General features: G+C 36.2%; 1 protein-coding gene across 5 annotated transcripts in view; it reads right to left on the bottom strand.

Annotated features, from left to right (window-relative positions):
- LOC114880204 (ribosomal protein S6 kinase alpha-5-like) overlaps nucleotides 1–12,803 on the bottom strand; it is a 40,817-nt gene that overhangs the window by 21,329 nt on the left and 6,685 nt on the right. The gene's annotated exons all lie outside the window — the stretch shown is intronic.

Below are 12,803 nucleotides of genomic sequence, written 5' to 3'. Positions count from 1 at the left end.
GATTACCCTTGCCATCGAGTGGAACGACAGCGGTCGAAATGTACAGAAGTTAAAGTAAATGGCTGCGAGTTAAACGATTCGACAATCTTTCGAGCAAGCGTGTAAGTTCCGCTTTTGTCTGACCCAGATAATCGGCATTCACTCGCTATTTCGTAACGGGACCGACTACTTTCTTTCGCCGGACGAAAGCCAACTACACGTGCATTTAATATCTCACCGACAACAATATTTCCTTGTACGATTTATCGGATGAGAAATATTCTCATCGAACGAATTCGCACCGATACCGCTGAAAATTCAATTCAATGCTAAGCTTCGAATAAAGTGGAGTACGCAGGTAACTGAGAATTTCATTTAATGAGGACGATTATAGAAGATAATAGAGGAAATTAACTGTAGGGAGCAGCAAAGTGAAATAATTTAATTTTTTTGGAGTCTGGGTTAATTGGGCTTCAAATTTATAAAACAGATGCATAAAGATGTTAATCTAAAGTTATTATTAACCTAATATATCATATTAACCTAGATAAATAATTTTTAAGCTTCAGAAAATGTAGAAAATGAAAATATAAAGTGGAGAATTAAATTAGAATCGAGGCTCTCTCCATGGTCCGCCGCGGCGTTTTCGGACTCTCTCCGCGGTCCGCCATCCAAAAGTCGATCTAACACTATTTCTTTAGACATTATTTCCTCCGATATACGAATCCTTTTAAAACCTCGATGATTCGCACAGTGGCACAATCTCTGGATTGACCTGTTTATTATATTTCATACGACTGACGTTCAGGAAAATACTGAACGAAAAAAAAACAAACGATAACGAATTTACGACATTAATCGTGACGCGTTCGCCAGATGATTGCCGACAATAACATTAATTTACTATAACAAAGAGGCAGGTTTAATTAGTTATTCGGCACGTTCGAGGAGCGAACCGGTGTCGTCTTTAATTATCCAACAAATATGTACATGTACCGGTGTAAAAGTAGCTCGCGGTTCAAAGGTACGTTTCCTCCAGGCGTGAACGACAAAAAAGGAACTTTCAAATTGCGGTGATTATTCGTTAACGTTAAAATAAAACCACGGGCTGTCAAGCGTTCTATCGAATCGTAGATTTTTACTTTAATTCCTAGGGTACCACGTGTCGTTTTCGTCGGGCTCGTAGTTCAGATGACACTTTGAAATGTTTGCGTCATTCGTATCGGACTCGTTATCGTAGCCAGGCGAAAAAAAAGGCGTAATGCTATTAATCGAAGGAACGCGTGTTCCACACGATTGCTAGACAACACGAAAACGTGCCTCGTAAAAGAAGATACTCTACGAATCGATCGACTTTATCGGTGATTCGAGATAAGACAGAATTTCACCCGAAAAGAATCGATAAAGAAACGCGAGGTTCTATCGGTGAATTATTGCGTGGTTTTCATCAATGAAACATATTTCACGCCCACGCATCCACTCGAACCGATGTATCTGCTTCTCTGACGCAATACGAATGGACAACGCGACGTTAATAGAAGCAATTCGCAAAGTTGGCATTGTGCGGCCGTATTTATAGATCCCTTCTGTTTTTGACAGAACAGCTTTGTAACGGTTCGAGGGAAGCCGTCCCTTCGTGAAAACGGAGGCTTACCGTGGCACAACCGTTATTTGATACGGTACTGCTGCCTTACGTTACACGCATTCCTCCGTTTGCCTCGTCGCCAGGTAAATCGTGTGCACACGTGTACATCCACACGTGCGAACCCGAGTTTCACCATACGTACGCAACTATTACCTTGCTTAATTGAGGCGAGATAAAAAAAAAAAAAGAAAGGCCGGACTAAATCCGGTGTCGAAACGGTGCAGATGGTTTAAGAAGTCCTTCGCGAGGATCTGTTCGAACAATGCGATGAAACAATTACCGCGAAGGACGTCGTTTAACTAATGGCGAAAGGGTATAGCAGGATAAGATGGTCAAAAGTGCCCTTGAGCCGAATTTGCTTCGCAATGCACCATTCGATAGCATATCCCAAAAAACCATGGTACACCAAGTTTCAACCCTGTACCTCAACCGGGAGGGTAGTTACAGGGTAAGAAAGAAAAAGTAGTTTTTGTCATATTTTCCCTATTTAATGGCATTCAAAAAATCTGAAAAAATTCTAGAATATTCTAGCCATGTTTCTTTATGATTGTGAATTTTTTCAGATTTTTCGTCTGCAAATCCTAGGCGTGAAAAATCAAAAACGCAAAAAAAAGTCGAAAAATTGAGATTTCGGGTAGAAGCTTTCGAGATACTAGACTTTTACTTTTACAGTAGTTAGATATTAGCATGATTGGTGTCCGCAATTTTTTTCAGATTTTTCATTCTGGTGCGTCAAACCGAAAAAAATCAAAAACCGATATTTTCGACATATTTCGTGCGATAACATGAGAAATACTTTGAATTTTTACATTTCCTTTACACACTTAGTGCATTATATGATTTCTAACATTTGTGCACTGGATGCAGTAAAATCTGAATGGAGAAAGTGAAGTTATTGCAAATAATTGAAAATTACGCACCTTATCTGCTAAAATATTAGAAAGTTTTTCAACGTCGCCGATGGCTAAGTCGGTAAGGTGTCCGTCTATGGAACCGCTGAAAACTGTTTTGTCTCGAGTTCGCGCCCCATGTATGTACAATTTTATTTTTTTTCATAAAACAATTTTTTTTGTAATTATTAATTACATAAGAATATACAATAATCATTTAATAACGTATGAAAATAATTTTGAAATATTTTATTATTAAGTATACATAAAAATAAGTGGTGTACTACCGATTTTCTGATTACGTATTGTTCTAATTACGGATAGCTCCCAATATCTTGTTAATTGAAAATAATTTTGAAATATTTTATTATTAAGTATACATAAAAATAAGTGGTGTACTACCGACTCTTTGGCCATATGTACAATGAAGGTAAAATACACATATATTGCTTTCAATATCCATCATAACCCAACAACCACGCGGCTTTTCAATTAACAAGATATTGGGAGCTATCCGTAATTAGAACAATACGTAATCAGAAAATCGGTAGTACACCACTTATTTTTATGTATACTTAATAATAAAATATTTCAAAATTATTTTCATACGTTATTAAATGATTATTGTATATTCTTATGTAATTAATAATTACAAAAAAAATTGTTTTATGAAAAAAAATAAAATTGTACATACATGGGGCGCGAACTCGAGACAAAACAGTTTTCAGCGGTTCCATAGACGGACACCTTACCGACTTAGCCATCGGCGACGTTGAAAAACTTTCTAATATTTTAGCAGATAAGGTGCGTAATTTTCAATTATTTGCAATAACTTCACTTTCTCCATTCAGATTTTACTGCATCCAGTGCACAAATGTTAGAAATCATATAATGCACTAAGTGTGTAAAGGAAATGTAAAAATTCAAAGTATTTCTCATGTTATCGCACGAAATATGTCGAAAATATCGGTTTTTGATTTTTTTCGGTTTGACGCACCAGAATGAAAAATCTGAAAAAAATTGCGGACACCAATCATGCTAATATCTAACTACTGTAAAAGTAAAAGTCTAGTATCTCGAAAGCTTCTACCCGAAATCTCAATTTTTCGACTTTTTTTTGCGTTTTTGATTTTTCACGCCTAGGATTTGCAGACGAAAAATCTGAAAAAATTCACAATCATAAAGAAACATGGCTAGAATATTCTAGAATTTTTTCAGATTTTTTGAATGCCATTAAATAGGGAAAATATGACAAAAACTACTTTTTCTTTCTTACCCTGTAACTACCCTCCCGGTTGAGGTACAGGGTTGAAACTTGGTGTACCATGGTTTTTTGGGATATGCTATCGAATGGTGCATTGCGAAGCAAATTCGGCTCAAGGGCACTTTTGACCATCTTATCCTGCTATACCCTTTATATAATTATTTTTATGCAATTAACATTAACACTTTGACTGCTATGGGTGGCGCTTGAATTTTGATAGGATTCTTTGACTTACTTAATTGGAAATACTCGTATTAGATACTTGAAATTATGGATAATAATATAATGAAGTGTTTTGAAGATAATATACGTAAGATTTGGGAAGGCGAAAGTAATATTTGGCAGTCAAAGTGTTAATAATGACGTAGGTTACTGCTTCGTGGGTCAGCGGTGACCCACGGAGGATGGCCTTTCCTCTGTGAAGTAAACTTTTATTTCATATTTTTTAAATTTTATTTTAATTTGATATGGAACAGTAATAATAAATGATCATTTTGCTAATATTAATATGTCTTAGAATTAACCCTTTCCCTATTAAATCAGGTTTTATTTAATATCATGACTTCTTGAACTTTCTTTTATTTTATTTTAATTTGATATGGAACAGTAATAATAAATGATCATTTTGCTAATATTAATATGTCTTAGAATTAACCCTTTCCCTATTAAATCAGGTTTTATTTAATATCATGACTTCTTGAACTTTCTTTTATTTTATTTTAATTTGATATGGAACAGTAATAATAAATAATCTTTGCTAATATTAATATGTCTAATCAACAGAGGTCTTAGAATTAACCCTTTCCCTATTAAATCAAGTTTTATTTAATATCATGACTTCTTGAACTTTCTTTTATTTTATTTTAATTTGATATGGAACAGTAATAATAAATAATCTTTGCTAATATTAATATGTCTAATCAACAGAGGTCTTAAAGTTCACCCTTTCTCTATAAAATCAAGTATTATTTAATGTCTTGATTCTTTAAAACTTCTTTTTTTATTTTAATGTGTCACAAAAAGGACCAATAATAATAAATAATCTTTGATGATATTAATATGTAAATTATAAGCTTATGCTTACAATCTTCAACTAAACCATACTTACTAAATAATAAAAGCTGATTTTACATAGCAAGGATTCATTTTAGAATCTATGCTAATTAGACATTTTCTCACTCCACTCGGCGAATGCTATAAACCCTATAATTAATCACCTTGTACATTATGATTAATTAAGTTGCTAAGAGGAAACATTTCGAAGGCTGCCATTTATTTTTTTACGCAATCAGGTAAACACCAACGATGACATAAATAAATAAATTCCACAATTTTGCTCCGTGGGTCATCGATGACCCGAATGGAAGATGGATCCACCTGTTACAGAAACTTTCGAAAGTTCACGAAAGATTTTTCGATGCAACATGGTTAATAAATTCATGAAAATATTCGGTGACCCACGATAATCAAAGGAAGACGGTCATCGGTAAGATAGGAAGAAAAATTCTCGGAAATTTGTTCGATACAAAATTCGATTGATCAATCACGTTTTTCATTAGCCGATAAACGTTCTTTCTGACGTACATAGGCTAAATGGAACAGGGGAATTTTCGAACGAATCGAAGCCCGTTTCCGGGAAAACGAGGCAACAACGAGAAAAGGCGGCACGTGCACCAGCTATGATAGAAGCGCTTTTCGAAACGTATCTCTTTCCCAGGTGGGCTCCGAACAGGAAAACAAGGATAAATAACCCGTTCCTCCGAGGCAAGTTCGCGTCGGGTCTAAATATAAATTCGCAACAAATCAATATCATCAAGAACGCACATCCAACGGATGCGATGTTCAATGGTCTATTCAACGTTGTCACCGTGTCGCAAACGTTCCTCGAGCGTACGTTACGATCCTGGTGAAACGATTTCCAGCGAGCAACAATGAATCTGCAACGTTAATCGACCTACTAACAGTGCAAAGGTTAACAAATAAACGAGACGCGAAGATACTCGAACGCGGTGGACGTCGATATCGACGATTACACGAATTCCTTTTAGCGGGCAAAACAATACCGATACTCTCTGATCGTCCTCGATCGTCGATCACCTATTACCTCGTAAACATTCATGCAGATTCCCGGTTTATAAAAAGCGAATTGCGCAACAGCATTTTGCATCGAGGAATTTCTTATTCCGTGATTAACATGAACGAATCGAATCGTTGTTCCATGAAAAATCCATGAGCAAACGATTTTCGTTCGAATGGAACGGGATCCTTTCGTCGAATTGATAACACGATATCATATCTTTCACTTTCCATCGTGCACGCTTTCTCCTCGCAAACCTACTCCCGTCGAATTTTCAACACCAGAACGAGAGTTCAATTAAGTTGCCACGGAGCAAAGCGAGTCGCATTAAAATTCCATTGGAACGTAAGTGGCGATCGTGTTGTTTGAATCCGAATAAACCGAGTTTCCAGAGGGAATATCTGCTGCACGAAAGACGGTTTATCGAGCGACTGAGATTCAGAATGGTCTTGTAAATTAAGCTCGATAATAGAGTTTCGTATAAACAGAATTGAGGTTCTGCACGAAGAATAACAGAACGTGTTTTTCATATTTTTAACAAAGATTTCTTTCAATTTTCGGCTCGAACGATATTTCATTAGGAAGTCTCGATAACTTGGACCTACACTTTGGACCCAGAACTTTGATGCGAGGACTTTGGATCGCATATTTAACGCCTGCCTGAAGTCCGACACTGTTGTCGCTGTATCGCGTTAAGATTTAGAGATGGTTATCGGTGCTAGAGGCTTACGAATGCAGCTTCTGTCCTCCTGGATCTTTTCCAACATTTCACCAGCATTGCAGCTACCTATGTACATATCGTGAATTTAAGGACAGGTCGATGCTGAACGCTGGCTATCGATAAAGTCCTCGAGCCTATACTCAAGGTAGCTGACATTCAGATAATCAACGTCATCTATTATTTAACATTGTAGTTAGAAATACTAATGAAATTACGTTCACTTATCGTTAATGAATAATTAATGAATTATTAACGAATTCGCCTATATCCCTTTTTGGGGACAGACGTCAAATTGTTTAAAAAATATTTACATTATATAATGGATAATAACAAAATTTCAATTTTATAATAAATGTAATGTAATTAATAGGCGAGTTAAAAAAAAATAATTTTTTAAATAAAAAAAAATTTTTAGGGAACCTGAGATTTGAACTGGCGACCTTTGGATTTGCAGACAGGTTGAAATATTTGTATGTCGAAACTATTGAACAATTATTAGTGGCAAAATTTCATTAATAAATGAGAATAACACTTGGAGAACTCCTGTAAAAAATACCTAATCAACATAGGTCTTAAAATTAACCCTTTCTTTGTAAAATTAACTTCAATTTAATGTTATGATTTTTTGAAACTTCTCTTTTTTATTTCAGTGTTTTACAAAAGGGACCAGTAATAATAATTAATTTTTGTTGATATCAGTACATTAATTAGTTAAATTCCCCTACAATGGGATATAGGTGTGTTCAATTTGAAGAGTTCTATATAGCAACAAAGTTTCATTAATAAGTGTAACACTTGGGATGCTCTTCTGAATTCAATGTACCAACAGCTAATCACCAAGAAACACAAGAATAACGTTCTAATATTAAATTGAATCTTATCAATTTTAAGATACACAAAGTATCAGAGCCAAGAAAGATAGGATGAACCCTAAAAAATGAAATAAAATCTGTTACTTAATTTACCCTGCGATTATCCCATCGCATAAACCTATCTTAGAATTATTTTCAACCCTACAACTTCCACGTTTAGCTGATTTTTTATTAAAAAGAAGAAAGCTTCAAAGACGCTAGGTATGCGATACGAAGAACACTCTAGACAAACTACGAGTTCCATAAAAAAACTATGAACCTAAATGGCGAAATTGAACGAAAGTGGGTCGGGTACGAGCCTGAAAGATCTCATTGAACAAGGAGTAGGATCTTCATTAAATATATCTGAAGGCGAGACGTCGTAGCCTTGATGCTCGGTATCGGACGATCGATAACAACATAGTGGAGGAGCACCCACTCCATCCACGGTATTAACACGAAAAACGCAAAAAGCCTTCGCGAAGGTTATCCAACGTTACACAACGTAGCACGATCAATCGTCGCGGTTGTTCGTTAAACACAACTTCTAACGCAACACCGCTCGACGAATAATTTACAGAGTATAATTGTAGAAGACGAGCAGAGAAGAGTGTGACATAATCAGGGAAGGTATTACGTGTATTACAGGTGTACCAAGAAAGATTGAAGAAAAAACAGGTAGGTACATGGTTGATGAAAAATTTCTAGAAGAAGATCATCAATGAAATTCTTTAATTGATGCTAGAGGTCCTGAATTTTACTATGACATAATAGGCACAGGTATTACCTGTCTAACAGGTGTGCTGAAAAAGATGAGAGGGAAAAACAAGTACAGAGTTAATGAAAAATTTCTAGGAAAAGATCATCAATGAAATTCTTTAAGTAGCACCTAACACTAAGTCCCTACTGATGCTAGAGGTCCTGGACTAGGTTCTCCTTGAATTTTACTATGACATAATAGGCACAGGTATTACCTGCCTAACAGGTGTACTGAAAAAGATCAGAAGGAAAAACAAGTACAGAGTTAATGAAAAGTTTCTAGCAAAAGATCATCACTGAAATTCTTTAAGTAGCACCTAGGTCTAACAATAAGTACTCATTAATGCTAGAGGTCCTGCACTAGGTTCTCCTTGAATTTTACTATGACATAATAAGCATAGGTATTACCTGTGCACTGAAAAAGATGAAAGGGAAAAACAAGTACAGAGTTAATGAAAAATTTCTAGGAAAAGATCATTAATGAAATTCTTTAAGTAGCACCTCTATTGATGCTAGAGGTCTCCTTGAATTTTACTATAACATAATAGTAACAGGTGTGCCAAAAAAGATGAAAGAAAAACAGGTACATGGTTAATGAAAAATTTTTAGAAAAAGATCATCAATAAAATTTTTTAAGTAGCACTTAGGTCTAAGTACTCATTGATGCTAGAGGTCCTGGACTAGGTTCTCCTTGAATTTTACTATGACATAATAGGCACAGGTATTACCTGCCTAACAGGTGTACTGAAAAAGATCAGAAGGAAAAACAAGTACAGAGTTAATGAAAAGTTTCTAGCAAAAGATCATCACTGAAATTCTTTAAGTAGCACCTCTATTGATGCTAGAGGTCCTGAACCAGGTTCTCCTTGAATTTTACTATAACATAATAGTAACAGGTGTGCCAAAAAAGATGAAAGAAAAACAGGTACATGGTTAATGAAAAATTTATAGAAAAAGATCAATAAAATTTTTTAAGTAGCACTTAGGTCTAAGTACTCATTGATGCTAGAGATCCTGGATTAGGTTCTCCTTGAATTTTTCCACAACCAAAAGCATGCTCAGACTTTTAGAGCCATTTGGTACATTTACCAATGTAACCTAAGCTCCAGAGAATTTTCTGCTCCACCACATGTACCAATGTAACCTCAACACTTTGGAGCAGACAGCCCAGAAGCGAAAGAGTCGGGTTCGAATCGCGATCCCCAGGAATCTGATCAGCCAAACGTGCCTACCCTTTACAGGCTTTTTGCACCGAGAGGATTAACTTAGCGACACTTGTCGCCATACTTATACACGAGGATCGTGTTACCTTTCCGTTGCGCCTGGCTCCTTCGGATACCAGATGCAACTGGCAACTGGCCCCTCAAACTGGACCCAATTATATGCACCGTATGCTGTCCGGTCTCCTCTCTTTCCCCGGGATCAACCGTTTGGAGAAGAATGCGGATGAGAAAGTGGCGTGTGTAGCTGGATCCGTGTCCAGTGTGTACGTGTGTGCAAACCGCGGAAAAAGCGTACGCCACACGGTGTGGAAAAGACCACGCAATGCGGTGGAACCGACCGTGGTCGGATTTCTGTATAACCGTATGCTGTACACTCGAAGGGGCATAATTAACCCTTGGACTTTTAGCTAATTGTTTCGAGAAGATTCGTAAACAATTTGCGTCTCTAAGTGATTTTTTGCAATTTATCTTAACCCTTTATCTGCTGAGTACTCTAGGCTTAAACGTTCTCTGTATATGAAATAAGAATTAAATCAGAAATTTCATTTCTGAATTTATTTTTTCATTTTTTCATTATTCTATCACATTATAATTTGGTAACATACGACGTGTAATTAGTAATTCGTGTTGATTACTTTTATTCAGAGAAAACAAACTACCTTGCATATGTGGGCCCATAGCAGTCAAAGGGTTAAAACTAGTTAAGGCAAAGACCTTAAGACAAAAATAAAAAAATAAAAAATGTTGGGTACCAAGGATTTGAACCGTGGACCTTTAGATTGCGAGGTCGTGTATTTAACCGCGGGGCTAACTGTTTGTATGTGTGAGTTAGTCATACTTCTCAATGTAAGGAGTAACTAATTTTAATTATTAATATCTTTTAAACAATTAATCGTCCGCCCCCAAAATGGGGTATAGGCGTGTTCAGCTCGACGAGCTCTACAAGGTGGCAAAGTTTCATTAATAAGTGAGCGTTACACTTGGGTAGTTCGTTTTTGCACGTATTTTAATTGCCCTGTCCCGAAAAATCCCCGAAAACTGCGAGCGTTATATTACAACTGGGACTCTCTCCATGGTCCGCCATCCTAGGGGCGCGCGGCGAACACGACGAAAGAGTCCAAAAGCCATCAACTCTACAGTTGCTATGTTTTGATGACAGTATATTTCGAAAGACAAGTAGAAGCATTGTTGCAATGAATCTTAAGTATGATGGCAGTTCGAGCTAGGATTGCGCAATAGAATACCGCGCGTACTGTCTTTGAACAGCTGCAATAATAGAAGTGTTTGGCCCACGATCAAATCGTGCAATTTCCTCCGGATCGTTGCAGTCGCGTTTAGGAAAGCTCCGGGCTTCGAATGGTGTCGAAGAAAACACGTTTCCCGATGTTTTTCATCCTCTACCCTACGCTAAATACGTGTTCGAAATGATTCAAAGTCCCTTGCGCGAGGCGTCGAGTATTTGTTTCTTAAAAATTTCCTAGAATCTAAATATTGTTACCTAATACCAATGATTTATCACTGAAAACACACCATAGACCCGGGAATTAAGAGGCAGATAACGGGGGATCGTCGAACTCTAGCGTCGTAAAACGATCGACTATAATCCTTTTTATTTTCGGAGCATCGTAGATTTCAAAGAATTTCTAGCTCGTGTCTGGCTGCACGTGGGCCACGTTACTTTCTATCCTCTGCTAACCGAAACGGGGTTAAACGGTTAACACGTTGTCTAACCATGGTGGTCACCCGTGCCAGGCGTGCATCACCAATTTCATTCAATCAAATAATTCGGAAAAGAGAACAGAAGAGGACAGAAAACTAAAGGGTTATCCGAATTGAGTAGCGTATTATTCTGATTGAAATAAAATGCAGAGTATTCGAGATTTTTATAGTTTCTTTATTTTATGACAATATCATTCGGGTGTCCTCCTCGGTTTCTTTTCACGACTAAATTTAATTAACGTTTAATTTCACCAGGAGGAGACTGGTGTGATTTAACCACCATTAGATTTTTTTCTATGGAGATTTTTAAAGAGTAAAGTCTATGAGCTGGGAAACATACTGTTATTAATATCACAGTCGCCATTGATGAAACTGAATTCCTGAACTGAAATTGAGTTGATGAAAAACTGAGTTATGCGAAAATCTAATGGGAAATTGAATTAAACAATCGGGCTAGTGAAAAAAGGAGGACAGTGGAATAACATTGTCATAAAGCAGACCTTGTATTAAAATAAAGAAATTATAGAAATTTCGAATACTTTGCGTTTTATTTCAATCTGAAGATGTGATACTCAATTTGTATAACTCTTTTATTACTTTGAAACAAATAATTTGAAAAATGAAAATCATAGTTTAAATGGTGAATATTTTTCTTTTTCTTTTCTTTAAAGAAGAGGGTTTCCCATTCATTTAATAAAAATAGAATGTATACGACATTGTACACGCCTAAAGCGTGACTCACTTCCCCTCAAGATACCAGGAAAACACCATAGAACCTTTGGTAACGGAGCAATCTTTCAGGTTTGCCGTTTAAAAACGTGCTCGTCGGGTCAGATTATGACTAATTGGGGTTTACCCAGTTTAAGTGTTATTCGTCGGGATTCTTGACCCCAAAACAGGGCCTCTGTTCTTTACTCGTAAACAAGTGATATTTTCCAATGGAATTATTATGGTGAAAAACGCGAAAAGATCTAAATTCCCTAAAAATTATTCTGAATTATTCCAAAAATAATTATTCTATATGAAATACTCTAGTTTAAAAATTATATATTTAACTTTCGATTGGTATCCTCGTTCGGGTCACAATTGACCCATACTCCGCTGTTCAAAGGCTAAGGTCACTATTGACAAAACCCAATCCTCTATTATTTTCCAAATGAAATTAATTACATTGGAAAGAGCCTCTCAAAACAGCGGACCACGTAGAAAGCCCTAATTTAATTCCCTAAATTCTACACTATTCCTTTAAAAATTATTCTAAATTATTCCACATGAAATACTTTAGTTTAAAAATTATATATTTCATTTTCAATTGGTATCCTCGTTCGGGTCACAATTGACCCATACTCCGCTGTTCAAAGGCTAAGGTCACTATTGACAAAACCCAATCATTCAAACGTCTCTATTATTTTCCAAATGAAATTAATTACATTGGAGAGAGCCTCTCAAAACAGCGGACCATATAGAAAGCCCTAATTTAATTCCCTAAATTCTACACTATTCCTTTAAAAATTACTCTGAATTATTCCAAAAATAATTATTCCACATGAAATACCTTAGTTTAAAAATTGTATATTTAACTTTCGATTGGTATCCTCGTTCGGGTCACAATTGACCCATACTCCGCTGTTCAAAGGTTAAAATCACTATTGACAAAACCCAATCATTCAAACGC

The sequence above is a fragment of the Osmia bicornis genome, chromosome 8 (genome assembly GCF_907164935.1).
Source record: "Osmia bicornis bicornis chromosome 8, iOsmBic2.1, whole genome shotgun sequence".
Taxonomy (NCBI): domain Eukaryota; kingdom Metazoa; phylum Arthropoda; class Insecta; order Hymenoptera; family Megachilidae; genus Osmia; species Osmia bicornis.
This window is presented reverse-complemented; position numbering and strand designations above follow the sequence as displayed.